This window comes from Lissotriton vulgaris, chromosome 6 (genome assembly GCF_964263255.1).
Source record: "Lissotriton vulgaris chromosome 6, aLisVul1.2, whole genome shotgun sequence".
NCBI classification, from domain to species: Eukaryota; Metazoa; Chordata; class Amphibia; order Caudata; family Salamandridae; genus Lissotriton; species Lissotriton vulgaris.
In genome coordinates this window covers 1,857,497,203-1,857,511,628 of record NC_141694.1, presented here as the reverse complement: position 1 = coordinate 1,857,511,628, position 14,426 = coordinate 1,857,497,203, and positions in this window count along the sequence as shown.

Genomic DNA, 14,426 nt, shown 5'->3' with positions numbered 1-14,426 from the left:
GATGCCCTATGCCCCGAGTTAAGCCTAGTGGTTGTAAGCCCCCAGGTTCATCTTCAGTGCACCCCTGAGGTATAGGAAGGTATATGCCCCAGGGGCCTATGCTAATGCCCCGTGTTAAAGGATATTACGCCTGCCTAGGCCTGATGTCAATGAGGGACGCTTAATGTTCTTTTCTTTTTGCAGGGGGTGCGGATGTCATGCCTACTGTTTTCCCTGCCTAAGGCATACGTCCCCATGGTAAATGTAATTCAGGCCTGGTATATTTTCGGTGTTCCTCCTGTGGCTAAAGCTGTTGATGCCACTTGTATGTGAAGCGGGCCCTGCCTCATGATTCAGGCCCATGCCAGATGTTGATGCTAGGTGCGTAAGGTTCTTTTTGCAGGAGGTGCTAATGCAAGTTATACTGTGTCTTCATACCTAATGTGTTATTTTACGCTAATGCCCCCTGCCAAGGATTAATGCCTGTGTTTGCCCTGCACTACTGACCCTGACGTTGATGTCAATTTGATAACATTCTTTTTATTTCAGCTGGACACTAATGGACTTACTTACCTTTTTCTTACTTTTCCAATCTTCCTTGTAAATAATCCCCCTGGAATCCATTGCCCTGGCGCCCGTTGGCGCCCTATTGTGATTACTGTGCTCTACTGTGTTTTACCTTTGCAGGTCGGACCTAATACAGAAATTATTCTTTTTCCAACCAGAAGTGGTGCGGTGTCTCTTTTGTAGTGTGCCTGGTGTGTCGTCTGTGGGTACTGCGTGGATGCTTCACACATGTCCTCAGGAGTTTGGCCTGCCCTTTCTGCTCCATGCTACCCCCCGTAGAATTGGCTAACCCATTTCGAACAGATGCTTATTTGGTGGTTCCCATTTTCCCCCTCATCGCCGGTTTCTTCAGTTTCCCTGGCGCAACAAAACTTACGCGTTCACAACCCATCCTTTCGGGCTGTCCTTCGCACCTTGGTGTTTCACCAAGGTTTAGAGGCCAGCGATAGAACGCCTTCAGGCGTCCGGCATGAGGCTCATCGTGCACCTAGACTTTATTTTGTTGATAGCGCAGGATCGCAGAACACTATCTCATCACCTACAGTCAGCAGTGGATCTGCTTCAGAACCTAGGGTTTGTGATAAACGAGTCCAAGTCCACCCTGACTCCCTCCCAGAGGGTAGTCTTTCCCAGCCCGCTCCATTACAGAGCGCTTCATCGGCTCAAGGCAGCCAACTTCGCAGGGGCAGTACTTATTCTTACAAGGTGTGCCTGATGGCAGACACCAGGGAGGAGCTTCAGTGGTGGCTAACCAACATGGAGGCCTGGAATGGTCAAGCCATTTTCGGATCCGCGCCAGATATTGTTATTGAATCCAACGCGAGCAGATCCGGCTGGAGCGCAACCTGCAGTGACTTCACGGGGGGTGTGTGGTCGACTTCGGAGCAACGTTTACACATCAACTGTCTGGAACTTTTGGCGGGCTTGTTCGCGATCAAATGCTGGACGAAAGAATCGTTTCACTCCTGCGTCCTCAAGATGGACAATGTCTCCGCAGTCCGATATATTAATCACTTGGGTGGCACGCGCTCCAGAGCCCTTTCGGATCTGGCTGCAAGTTTCTGGCACTACTGCCTGGAACATCAGATCTTGGTCACAGCGGAGTATTTACTGGGCCAGGACAACCAAGTGGCGAACTTCCACTTCCGCCACTTCCACGATCTGAGTCGATGGAAACTGCATCCGGGAGTGTTTGTGGATCTTCAGAGCCTCTGGGGTCCTTTCTATGTGGACCTCTTCGCCTCTCGACTGGATCACCAGCTTCCTCGGTTTTACAGCTGGCGTCCGGATCCTCTGGCGGAGCAAACAGACGCGTTTCATCAGGATTGGCGACAGGAAACAGGCTATGCCTTTCCCTTGTTTGCGATAACCCGGTCTCGGCCCAGGTTCGTCGCCAAGGAGCGAACATAGTGCTCATTTCGCCGATCTGGAGGTCTCAAGTTTGGTTTCCAGTTCTTCTGGAACTTTCTTGGGATTCTCAAATCCCACTCCCCCACTTTCCGTCTCTTCTTCTGAATCCGGACGACAATCCTCATCCGTTGATCGAGCAAGGCTCCCTGAATCTCATGGCGTGGCGGATTACAGGGGACGATGGGCGGTCCCGTGCCTTTCGGGAACGGCTGAGACTTTCTTGTCCAAAGCCTGGGCGGACAGCACGCTCAAACGCTATCGATCCACTTGGAGACAGTGGTGTTGTTGGTGTCTGCGACGGAATTTCAATCCCGTAGCAACTGATGTGAACGCCATCTTGAATTTATTGGCCTCGCTGGCAGAGGAGTTTCTCGCCTACAGAACCATCAATACCTTCAGATCTGCCATTTCCGCTGGTCACACCTTGGTGAACTGTTCTCCGGTAGGAGAGCACTCTTTAGAGTGCCGCCTTCTGCAGGGCATTCAACTTTCTCTTCCCCGGAACCTCGATATTCGGAGTTGTGGGATGTTAACAGAGTTTTGAACCTCTTCCAATCTTGGCAACCGAATAGGTTCTTGTCCAGGAAAGAGCTTTCGGCAAAGCTAGCCATGCTGCTATGTCTGATTTTTTGCAGACGGGTCTCCATCATCCGAGCTCTGGATGTGTCTGGAGGAATCTTCTCTCCCACTGGGGTAACGTTTACCATACGCAGGCGCACCAAGTGTGGGACGACTTCTGTTTCCTATCCTGCGTTTCTGGACTCCCCGAAGCTGTGTAGTCGCTTGCCTCAAGGCTGACGAGGAAATGACAGAGGAGTTGAGACCGCCTGGGGAACGCCAGTTACTCATTGCACTCAAGAAACCTCATAAGGCGTTGTCCTCCCCCCCACGATTGCCCATTGGGTCAGTTGGATTATGCAAGAGGCAGGCATCGATCTACGTATCTTTGGTGCTCATTCTACTAGAGGGGCCCGGGCCTCCAAAGCTTTTACCCTGGGAGCTCGTCTGGAAGACATTATGAATGCAGCAGACTGGTCTTCAGACTCCACCTTTAAACGATTTTACTTTAAACCAGTTATTGACATGGCTTAGTTGGTGGTGAGCAAGCTTTAAACGAGCATAATCCTCGCTTCCGGTCCTCACATAGAATGAAAAATTTCCTAGCTAACATAACGGAAAGTTTCAATTCTATTAAGGACTTGGAGGCGAGGATTATCCCACCCTGGGTACAACTGTTTTGACTGTTTCCCTCCCACATATTGGAGTAAGTACAGTGTTTACTTTGGTTTATGGTATTGTGATCTTGTACATGTTTGATGTGTTCTCTCCTCAGGGCTAATCCTTAGCCATTTGTATCACTTATGACTGCTTTTGGTTTTCCAGGGGATTCGACTAAACAAGACTCATGAGACAGCTGTGTTGGCTGACTGAGCGACGAAAGAAGAACCATGGATAGGGACAGAGGACTATCAAGACCCTGGGGACCTCTGATTGGTGTACTGGATGGGACACTCTACCTACGAACACTCTATTGTTGTGATGTTTGTTTGTTTTGGCATTCCCTTTGGTTCAAGGGAATGGTTGTTCCACTTTAAATGGCTGCTATGCAATAAATGAAGAAAGATAAGCATAATCCTCGCCTCAGAGTCTGAATAGAATTTAAACTTTCTGTTACGTTAGCTAGGATATTTGTCATTAGTACAGTGAACTAGCGCAAGAAATAAAGCTTTTCACAAACTGCTCCACTGCGAAATGTCATGCTTTCATTCATAATATTATTGATACTGCAGCAGAAAGCTACACTAAGTGGATTGACTCTGCAGTGTCTAGTTTAGTTCTGGAAAAAACTATAATTAGCCATAGGCAGAGTATGTCTGCCCCCTGGTATTCGCAGGATTTAAAAGAACCGAAACCTTCGTATGGGTCGGGTTGGGAGAGGGGAGTGCCGAAGGGGTTGCGGGGAGCTAGGCACCTTTATGCATATCTTGTGGGACTGTACGTCGGTGCAGGACTACTGGATGAAGATCCAGGAGGTCCTGAGAGATGTCCTCGGGGTGGGGAAAATACTAGAGGCCCGCAGGTGCATATTAAACTTCTGGGAACCCACGGACCTGAATGCGTACCAGAAACAATGGGTTACATTGGCATGCATGATTGCGAAACGAAACATAGCTCAGCTATGGGGTACCAGTCAGCCTCCCTGGGTTACGAAGTGGGCGGAAGACTTAGATTGGTGCATGTTTGGGGAGAGGTCGGTTTACGTCAACAGAGGTTGCCCTGAGAAGTGGGGAAAACTATGGGAGGCCTGGAATAGGCACTGTGGAGATGTTTGTACGCCCCCGAAACGTGTTGTAGAAATGGAGGCGCTAGAGTCCCCGTAATCCATTGTTTCTATTTTGTATTTAATATTCTGCATGTATGAGAATGTAACACCGACAAGTGCGAGACCTGCTTAAGCCACCTTATGTCTTTCTTTGTTATTGTGTTAATAAAAATATATTTATATAAAAAAAAAAGAACCGAAACCGAAATGCAGATTTCAAGAGAGTAGGTGGAGGAAAGAATGTCTCCCCGAAAAGAATACCAAGTAATAATCAATTCTCAAATAGAATAAAATTTGTATCATTGAATTACATTTAAGTACTTCACTGAAAAAATCAGCTCATCCAAAGTATCAACCAGAGAGTTATTTAAAAGTTAACTCATTATCTAAATTGAGTAATGGCAGTACTTTTAACCCAGTTCAATCGTTTTGTTCTAAATTGGCGGAGCTTTTTCAAGAGTAGGGAAACTTTATTTTTCAGGAGTGCACCTCTTATCAGCACTCATTTGACACTGATGGCCATAGCTCCTCTTCCACTGGGACTGTCATTCAGGAGATTAATACTGTAATTGATCTCAATGAGCTTAAAAATTTCCCTCTTCTCTCCATGGAAAAAGTAGCTAAGCTCATTATGTCTACTAAGTCTGATGCTCCTTCGGACACCTGCTCCACTCATGTTCTACATGAGGTTTCTGGGACAGTGTCCATTTATTGAACTGATCTACTCAATAAAATTCTCATGGCAGGACAGTTTCCAGTCTGTTGAAAAAAGCCTCAACACTTTCCTTGGTTAAGAAACCTACATTAGATTTCAAGGATGTGAAAAACTGTAGGCCTATTTCTTGCCACCACTTGCCAGACAAGATGCTGGAAAGGGCTATAAATGAAGATATTCGTTCCTTTCTGGATTCTAATCATCTTCTTGACTCCTTGCTAAAGTATGGTTTTAAAGGTAACCACTGCACTGAATCAGCCCTCCTAGCAGCCACTGAGGAAATTATGGTTGACAAGGGTGGGAAAGCAGCATTGATTTTATTACATCTTTCCGCCACCTTCGACACAATCAACCACTCTCCTTATTAATCGGCATGAGGATTGGCATTAAGAAGTCAGCATTAGCTTTGCTTAGTTCTTTCTTGTGCAATAGGGAGCAGAGGGTGGCCTAGGGAAACTAACTCTCTGATTCTTTCTAACCTCCATGTGGGGTGCCTCAAGGGCCCTCCCGGTGGCCCAGATTCTTTAACATCTATGTCACCCCTTTGGCCAATCTGATCCATAGCTTTGGTTTTGCGGTTATTTCCTATGTTTATGAGACAAAAGGATGCGGACGAGACAAAAAGCGTGGTCTATTTCTTGTAGCGCCAGGACACCCCAGGGTAACAGTGCGCTTTAGAAGTACAATTAACATAACATCTGATTCAGAAGAGTTGGCTAAAATATTTGCAACAGAAATTGTCTGCAGTTGACCTCTCAAAACACTGAAGTACTCTGTTTCGGCAATGATTCCACTATTTGGAACGCCTCATGGTGGCCATCTGATCCTGGCTCTCTTCCATCCGCAGTCCAAAAGTCAAAAAATCTGGGAGTTGTCTTTGGTGTTCAGATCGAATTTATCAGACCTCTCCCTCCTGATTTTTCATGATTCAAATCTAAAGAAGATTTTTCTATTTATTCCTATGGAACTACGCAAGATGGTCATTAAAGCCCTAGTCATCACCAGGATTGATTAGTTTAAAGCTTCGTATCTGGGTGCTCAGAAGTGTCTGGTAAAAAAAAAAACTTCAGTCTCTTCAGAAAAAAAGCAGCCAGGCTCCTTTTGAAAATTCCTAAACTCGCCTCCATGTCTCAGTCCTTGCTGGACCTTCATTAGTTACCAGTCAAGGAGAGGCTTAATTTCAAAGCACTGTGAATGGTGCATAAAGCCCTTCACCTAACTGCACCTGAATTCTTTCAAAAAGACTTTCATTGGCACCCTCCTGGCCGCCCAGAGTTCCTGAGAACCTTTCGCCGCTGCGCGGTCTGATCAGAACACGCCCTTTTTGGGGACCCGCCGACCAGTTTTTCCGCTAGACGCCCACGCTGGATTTACATGCTGTTTGTTTGTTACCACCCCCCATCATGGACGGAGCTCGCCAATAGCGGAAATCGCACCGTGAGCTACTGTCATCATCCTTATCTGACCCCATTCCTGAGAAACCCCGCATGCTGCCCTTGTGATTCCAGCGAAAGGCCCCCACCGGGTGATCCCTCCTCAACTCTGGCTGAACTAGAGCGCCGCCTTGAGGTATCTGACCCCCTATGATCCATCACTGAACTCTAACACTGAACTCTAACGTTGATGCATGAAAGAGTGCCTCTATCAAAGGCCCTTTTTGTGTGTTCCTATCACTGACCCAACGAAACAGGAGCTCCGGCTGGAGCTATTTGACACTACTATTGAGCACAAATTTTGGAGCAATAAAAACTGCTACTATTAAAGTTTGTGAGTCCCCAGCCCCATGGTAAATCTCCGCCCTGAAGAAGGTGTGGCCTGAATAGGCCCTACACCGAAACGCGAGTTGGCGTGATACCTGTGGATGGCCAAGGTTTAGTCATTGTTTAATAACCTTTTCCAACATATTTTGTCTCCACAGTCTGATTTGTGTCCACGCAGTTACATCTCATCTTCACTGCAGGCCCGATTGTACCAGTATGAGTGTTATGCATAGATGTTTGTGGTAGTGAGTGGTTTTATTGGTGTGAAAGCAAGTGTGACTTTAGTATAGTTGCCTGGGAGGGTGTGGGACATGCATGTACTGTGAAAAGTTTGATATTTATACCATGAGAGGTAATTTCCCCTCTTTTTATTAAATATATCATGGCGATCTGATTATGACCCATTCTACTTGAAAATATTTGAACCAAACAATCAATAAACTAAAGAGAACAAAATGAAAATTGTGTGATGTGTGTTGGGCTCTGATATTCATTTGTCACCTTGTATTTAAAGTGAAGGATCCCTTATGGGACTGTGATATACGTTCTGGCAGGGTGTTCTGTTGATTCTAACAGAATGCAGGCATTTAAATCAGGAATGCATCAAATTGCAGCATATTAAATGATATTTACAAATTGAAATGCATTAAGTTGCTGTTTGTTGAACAATAAGTACCCAAATGTTTACTTTGTCCTTTGGTTTCAGTTTAGAATTATAGATCAATTTGTGAATTTAATTGTTGATAAAAATGTATACGGTGTTTATATATGTAATGTGGAATGTAATTGTTCATTCGGCGAATTTATGTTGAAAATGTTTTATGTTTTTTTGTGTCTTTTTCAAACAAAAAATACTTGAAAACAATGAAATAAAAAGTAAAAAGGTATCAAGTAGATATACCAAACAGACTATGGAATATGCTACTTACCAGTATGCATCTGTTCTTGGCATAGAGGGCTGCAGAGTGGTACATTATGAATAGATCGCCATCTGGTGTTGGGCTCGGATGATTGCACTTTGTTTTTCTCTTGGAGAGTCTTTTGTATCTTGGTGACTCCTCCCTTGGTTGGTAGTGCGCATGGGCATCGGCTCCATCCTTAGATTGTTTTGCCATAGTAGGGTTAGATGGAGTAGTATAGTAGAATACAGATAAGAGTGCCCATGTAAGTGTATCTAAATAAGATAATGTTGGAACAGACACAGGTTTCCGGGGAGGCTGGGAGGGCATGTACCACTCTGCAGCCCTCTATGCCAAGAACAGATGCATACCTGTAAGTAGCATATTCCGTTCGAGGCATATGGGCTGCAGATGGTACATTATGAATAGACTATACAGCAGTTCTTTCCCTAGCGGTGGTCGCCCGTGTCTGTTGCAACTGTCTGAAACAATGTTTTTAATACTGCTTGTCCCACTCTAGCTTGTTGTGTTGTGTGCACATCTACACAATAGTGTTTTGTGAAGGTGTGCGGTGTAACCCAGGTAGCTGCTTTGCATATGTCATCTAGTGGAATGTTTCCCAAAAATGCCATAGATGCTCCTAGTTTAAGTGTAGAGTGAGCTCTAGGAGGAACAGTTAATGTTCTCTTTGTCTTTAAGTAGCATATTTGAATGCATTTTACAATCCATCTGGCAATGCCCGCTTTGGAGATGGGATTGCCTTTATGTGTAGGAGAAAACGCAACAAATAGCTGTTTTGTCTTTCTGAAAGTTTGTGTTCTTTCTATATAGTACAATATGGCCCTTCTAACATCCAATGTATGTAGGGCTCTTTCTGCTACTGTTTGTGGTTTTGGAAAGAAAACCGGTAATTCCACTGACTGATTGATGTGGAATGCTGAAATAACCTTCGGTAAGAATTTTGGGTTTGTTCTAAGAACCACTTTATTTTGGTGTAGCTGCATAAATGGTTCTTGAATCGTAAAAGCCTGCAGTTCACTTACTCTTCTAAGTGACGTGATAGCTATGAGGAAGGCCACCTTCCATGTGAGGAATTGTATTTCACACCTATGCATAGGTTCAAAGGGTGGCCCCATTAGTCTGGTAAGCACTATGTTGAGATTCCAGACTGGGGAAGGTGGTCTTCTTGGTGGAATGACTCTTTTGAGTCCTTCCATGAAAGCTTTAATTGCTGGTACTTTAAACAGTGAAAGATGTTGTCTGTTTTGTAGGTACGCCGCTATGGCTGCGAGATGAACTCTGATAGAGGTATATGCTAGGTTACATTGCTGTAAGTGTAGTAAATAGCAAATGATTTGTTTAGTGGATGCGTCCAGAGGGTTGATGTGCTTACTGTTACAGTGTATAGCAAACCTCTTCCATTTTGCTGCATAGCATGCTCTGGTGGTAGGACGTCTTGCTTGTTTAATGATTTCCATGCATTCTGGTGGTAAATCTAAATACCCAAACTCTATGACTTCAGGAGCCAGATCGCTAGGTTCAGTTGTTTGGGATCTGGGTGCATTATTTCTCCATGGTTCTGTGTAAGATGCATGGGTAATAATCTTAGCTTTTGATGTGGTACTTGTGAGAGTTGTAGCAGCGTGGTGAACCACGGCTGTCTTGCCCACGTGGGTGCCACTAGTATCATTGTCATTGAGTGTTGCTGCAGTTTCCGAACCAGTAACGGAATTAGTGGTAGAGGAGGGAATGCGTAAGCAAATTTGTTGGACCAATTTATCCACAGTGCATTGCCCTGGGACCGGTGGTGTGGGTACCTGGATGCGAAGTTTTTGCATTTTGCGTTCTGATGATTGGCAAACAGATCTATCTCTGGTTGCCCCCATTTTTGGAAGAATGGCTGCAGTATTTGGTCGTGCAGCTCCCATTCGTGTACTTGTTCTGACTGTCTGCTTAGGATGTCTGCTATCTGATTTTGAACTCCTGGTAGGTGTTCCGCTAACAGGTAGATCTTTTGAGGAATGGCCCATCTCCATATGTCCTGTGCTAGTCTGGACAGTTGGAGAGAGTGTGGCTCCCCCTGTTTTTGAATATAATACATTGCAGTCATGTTGTCTGTTCTGATCAGGACTGCTTTGCTTGTTATTTGCATTTGGAAAGCTTTTAGTGCTAGAAATATTGCTAATAGTTCTAGGTAGTTGATGTGCAGTTTCTTTTGCTGCACACTCCACTTCCCCTGCACTGTGTATCTGTCCATGTGCGCTCCCCATCCGGAGAGCGATGCGTCCGCTGTTATTATCACTTGTGGAATTGGCTCTAGGAACGACCGTCCCTTGGAAATGTTTTCTGTGTTCCACCACTTCAGAGAGCGATACGTCCGGTCGTTTACCAACACCAGATCTGTAATCTGACCTTGAGCCTGATTCCACTGTGTCGCTAGACACTCTTGTAGTGGGCGCATTTGTAGTCTGGCATGTGGTATTAGCAGTATGCAGGAGGACATCATGCCTAATAGTTGCATAAACACTCGTGCTGGTAGTGAGTGTTGTGGTTGAAATCTTTGTATTAACCCGACCATTGTCTGTACTCTGATTGGGTTGGGGTATGCTATTGCCTTTTCTGTGTCTACTGTAGCCCCCAGGTATTGCTGAATCTGGTTTGGTTGCAGGTGTGATTTTTTGTAGTTCACCGTGAACCCTAGGTGGTGCAGCAATTGAATTGTCTTCTGTGTGTTGTGAAGACATTCTTCTTTTGACTTGGCCTTTATTAGCCAGTCGTCCAAGTATGGGAAGACATGTATTTGTTGTCTTCTTAGGTGTGCTGCCACCACAGCTAGGCATTTTGTGAAAACTCTTGGTGCTGTTGTGACACCGAAGGGAAGGACTTTGAACTGATAGTGTTGTCCTTCTAACACAAACCTTAGGTATTTCCTGTGGGCTTTGTGAATTGGGATATGAAAGTAAGCGTCTTTTAGATCCAGTGTAGAAAGAAAGTCCCCTTTCTTCAGTAAAGGGAGTACTTGTTGGAGCGTGACCATGTGGAAATGCTCCGAATTTATGTAAGCATTGAGAGGTCTGAGGTCTAATATTGGTCTTAGGGACCCGTCCTTTTTGGGGATCAGGAAGTATAGAGAGTATACTCCTGTTCCTTGTTGATCCTTTGGAACCTTCTCTATTGCATGCTTTTGTAGAAGTGCTAGAACTTCTTCTCTTAACAATGTCAGATGATCTTGACTCATTGGACGCTGTTTGGGGGGGATGTTTGGTGGGGTAGCTGTGAGTTCTAGGCAATAACCATGTTGGATAATTTGTCTCACCCACTTGTCTGATGTGATGTTCTCCCAGACAGGTAGGAACTGTGATAGACGTCCCCCGACCGGTGTTATGTGGTCTGGGGGGACTTCTATGAAGTCACTGTTTTGGTATTGAGGCGTTGCGGTTGTTATTATTTCCGCGGCCTCTACCCTTATTGTTGTTACCTCTGTAACTGCCTCTTGAATTACCTCTGGGTGATGTTGGTGTGAAAGAGGTGGATTGCTGATTCGTTCCTGTATTCTTTGAGCCCCCTCTATAGGTGGATCTACGAAAGGAACCTCTGTGTGTTGGCTGTTGCAATGCTCCCATTGACTTAGCCGTCTCTGTATCTTTCTTCATTTTTTCTAAGGTCTCGTCTGTGCTTGAGCCAAACAGTGTCTTCTGATCAAATGGTTTGTTCAGTAGGGCTGTTTGTACTTCTTGTTTGAATCCTGAGATTCTAAGCCATGCATGCCTTCTTAGCATGACACTGGTGTTAATAGATCTTGCTGCAGTGTCTGCTGCGTCTAATGCACACTTAATGGAAGTATTGGTTATTATTTTACCTTCCTGTATTAATTGATCTGCCTTCTTCTGATGTTCTTTTGGGAGATGTGTGAGAAGTTTTTCTAACTCATCATAATGTGCCCTGTCGTAACGTGCGAGTAGTGCTTGTGTATTGGCTATACGCCAGCTATTCGCTGCCTGTGATGCTACTCTTTTGCCGGATGCATCTATTAACTTTGATTCTTTATCTGGTGGAGGAGCCTCTCCTGTAGATAATGAATTTGCTCTTTTACGAGCGTTTGAGACCACCAGCGAGTCTAGAGGTACATGCCCTTTAATAAATATTGGGTCCTTTGGAGCCACTTTGTATTTTTGATCAATTCTTGGGTTTAACACCCTGGCTCTCACTGGGTTTTCGAATATTTCCTCTGTGTGACTAAGAAGACTCTTCAACATAGGAAGAGTACCTGATGTTCTCTGTGCATTAGGTAGAGTCTCTGCACAAAACCTGTGTTATCATCAGGTGGTGAAGGCTTTGAGGGATATAGCTCTGGGTCGTTGTCCTCATCTGACCCTACATCATCATTTTCCCATGGGTCCTCCTCATCTGGGATAGTTTCGTCATCCTCTTGAGGTTCTCCCTCCCCTAGATCACTGTCTACATCTGACTGAGGTGTAGCTGGTCTTGGTGTGGAGGGTGTAGGAATATTTGGCCTATTGTGAGGAATAGGAGAAGAGGGTGTGACTCTAGGTCGAGGAGAAGCAGGAGGAGTTATATTTGTCCCCATTGTTCTCTTTTTTGAAGGAAGAGGTTTATCTTCTCACTCTTTCTCTTCTTCGTTACCACTTTCCCAGTTTGTGGATCAATAAACAAGATCTTTTGTTTGGGATCTGTCTGTTGCTCCTGAATCGGTACCGAAGATCCTGGTTCCGAGAGCTGTTTTTGTTTTCGATCGTCAGATCTTGTTGTTTTCGACACCGAATGTCTGCTCGATTCCGACTTTCTGGGTATCGAGTGTCTTTTGGGCGTAATCATATTTATGTTTCGACATGGAATGTTTCGATACCGAGCTTTCCCTTGTTTGTTGCCTCGGTGCCGAAGTCGATGTCGCCCTTTTCTCGGATCCGACATGGTGGGAGTCCGAGTGTTTCGGTTTCAGTTTCGTTGCCGGGCCCGAGGGTGGGGCGTCGGAAACTTTTTTCTGCGGTTTGACCGGGCCCGAGGGCGGGGTAGTTACCGCACGGGGTCGGTTTTTCGGTAAGGGGACGTCGTCACTCACGGTTTGTTGCTCGATGAGTTCTTCGACTTCCGACTGGTCCCCTTCCGACCCCGACTGGTCGTCTTCTTCCTCGATTTGCTCGTCTCCGAACAGCTCCGGGATCGCCTCCGCCTGCATTCTGGAAACCTCGTGTCTTCGAGCTCGACGATTTCTAATCGTTAGCTTGGAGGAGAATGCTGCACAGGCTTCGCAGTCCCTGGATTCGTGTTCAGGCGATAGACAGAGGTTGCACACTTCGTGTAGGTCCTTGTGTGGGAACTTAGCACCACACGTTGGACATTTTTTGAATGGAGTCCTTTCCATGGACTCCGGGCTTGACTGCGTCGAGAAAGGCCTCCTGTTCTTCGACGTAGGTCCAAGTTTTTCTCTTCGATTTTGAATTTGCAACGCGTCGGAATGGAAATGAACGCGTTCGATAACAATACCGTCGAATTGGAAAGGGAATACGCGCCGATAAATCACTTTCTTCTGAAGTTGATCTGGAGCGTCTCGATCCTCATCCGAACCCGATGGCGGAAAAAAACAATCTAAGGATGGAGCCGATGCCCATGCGCACTACCAACCAAGGGAGGAGTCACCAAGATACAAAAGACTCTCCAAGAGAAAAACAAAGTGCAATCATCCGAGCCCAACACCAGATGGCGATCTATTCATAATGTACCATCTGCAGCCCATATGCCTCGAACATAGTAATTTTGGTTTGTTTTCCTCAATTGCGAGGCGAAAAGTAATGTGAAGTTGGCAACTGCTTTTGTATACAATTTATTGATGGTCCAGCCAACTTTATGCCCCAGGACCTAACTCCTTATTGTAAGAAGTTACTACCATGATGGAGATTTCAGAAATGTTCACATTTTTCATGGACAACCCGTCAAGTCGGGGACATTTGTATTCCGCACAAATCACATCCGGAGAGTCTCTTGCGCTTGCAATCGGCTCTGACAGGAGGGGCAGGACAGTTAGTTTGCAAAAAGCCAGGTCTTTAGCTTCTTACAGAAACAGCTGTGTTCAGGGATAGTACGGAGATGAAGGGGCATTTTATTCCACGAAGCTGGAGCTAGAAAAGAAAACGTGCGGCTGCCGTTTCTGGAGGTTTGTATTCTTAAAGGTGTCTGTTGGAATTCATTGCTGGATCGGAGTTCTCTTTGAGGCTGATACCATCTTAGATTTTTCAACCAGTATCTGGGGCCTTTTTCATACATGTGTCTATGGACCAGGCATAGAGTTTTAAAAAGGATTTGCTTTTTCACCGGAAGCCAGTGGAGGCTTCCTAGGCAAGTGGCTGATGAAGTTCTTCGCGGAAGGTTAAGACCTAGCCGAGCTGCAGTGTTCTGAAGAACCTAGAGCCTGCTCAAGTGGTGTTTATTTATAGAGGATAAGAGCGCGTTCCCGTAGTCCATTCGATTTATAATTAGACCCTGAACTAAGGGTTACCAGGCCTGAACGGGAATCCACTTGAAAATCTTCCTTAAGCTACGCTTTAGTCCAAAGCAGGTACCTATGATGTGGTTGATTTGGTTTTCCACTGACAATTTATTATCCATGTAGAAACTCAAATTTCGGACTGATTCCTTAAGCACTGGACAGCTGCCTAAATTAGTTGGCCACCAGTCATGAGTCCAGTGTTCTGCCGCTCTGCCGAAGAGCATGTATTCTGATTTGCTGCCATTTAGCTGGAGGTGATTGATGTTCA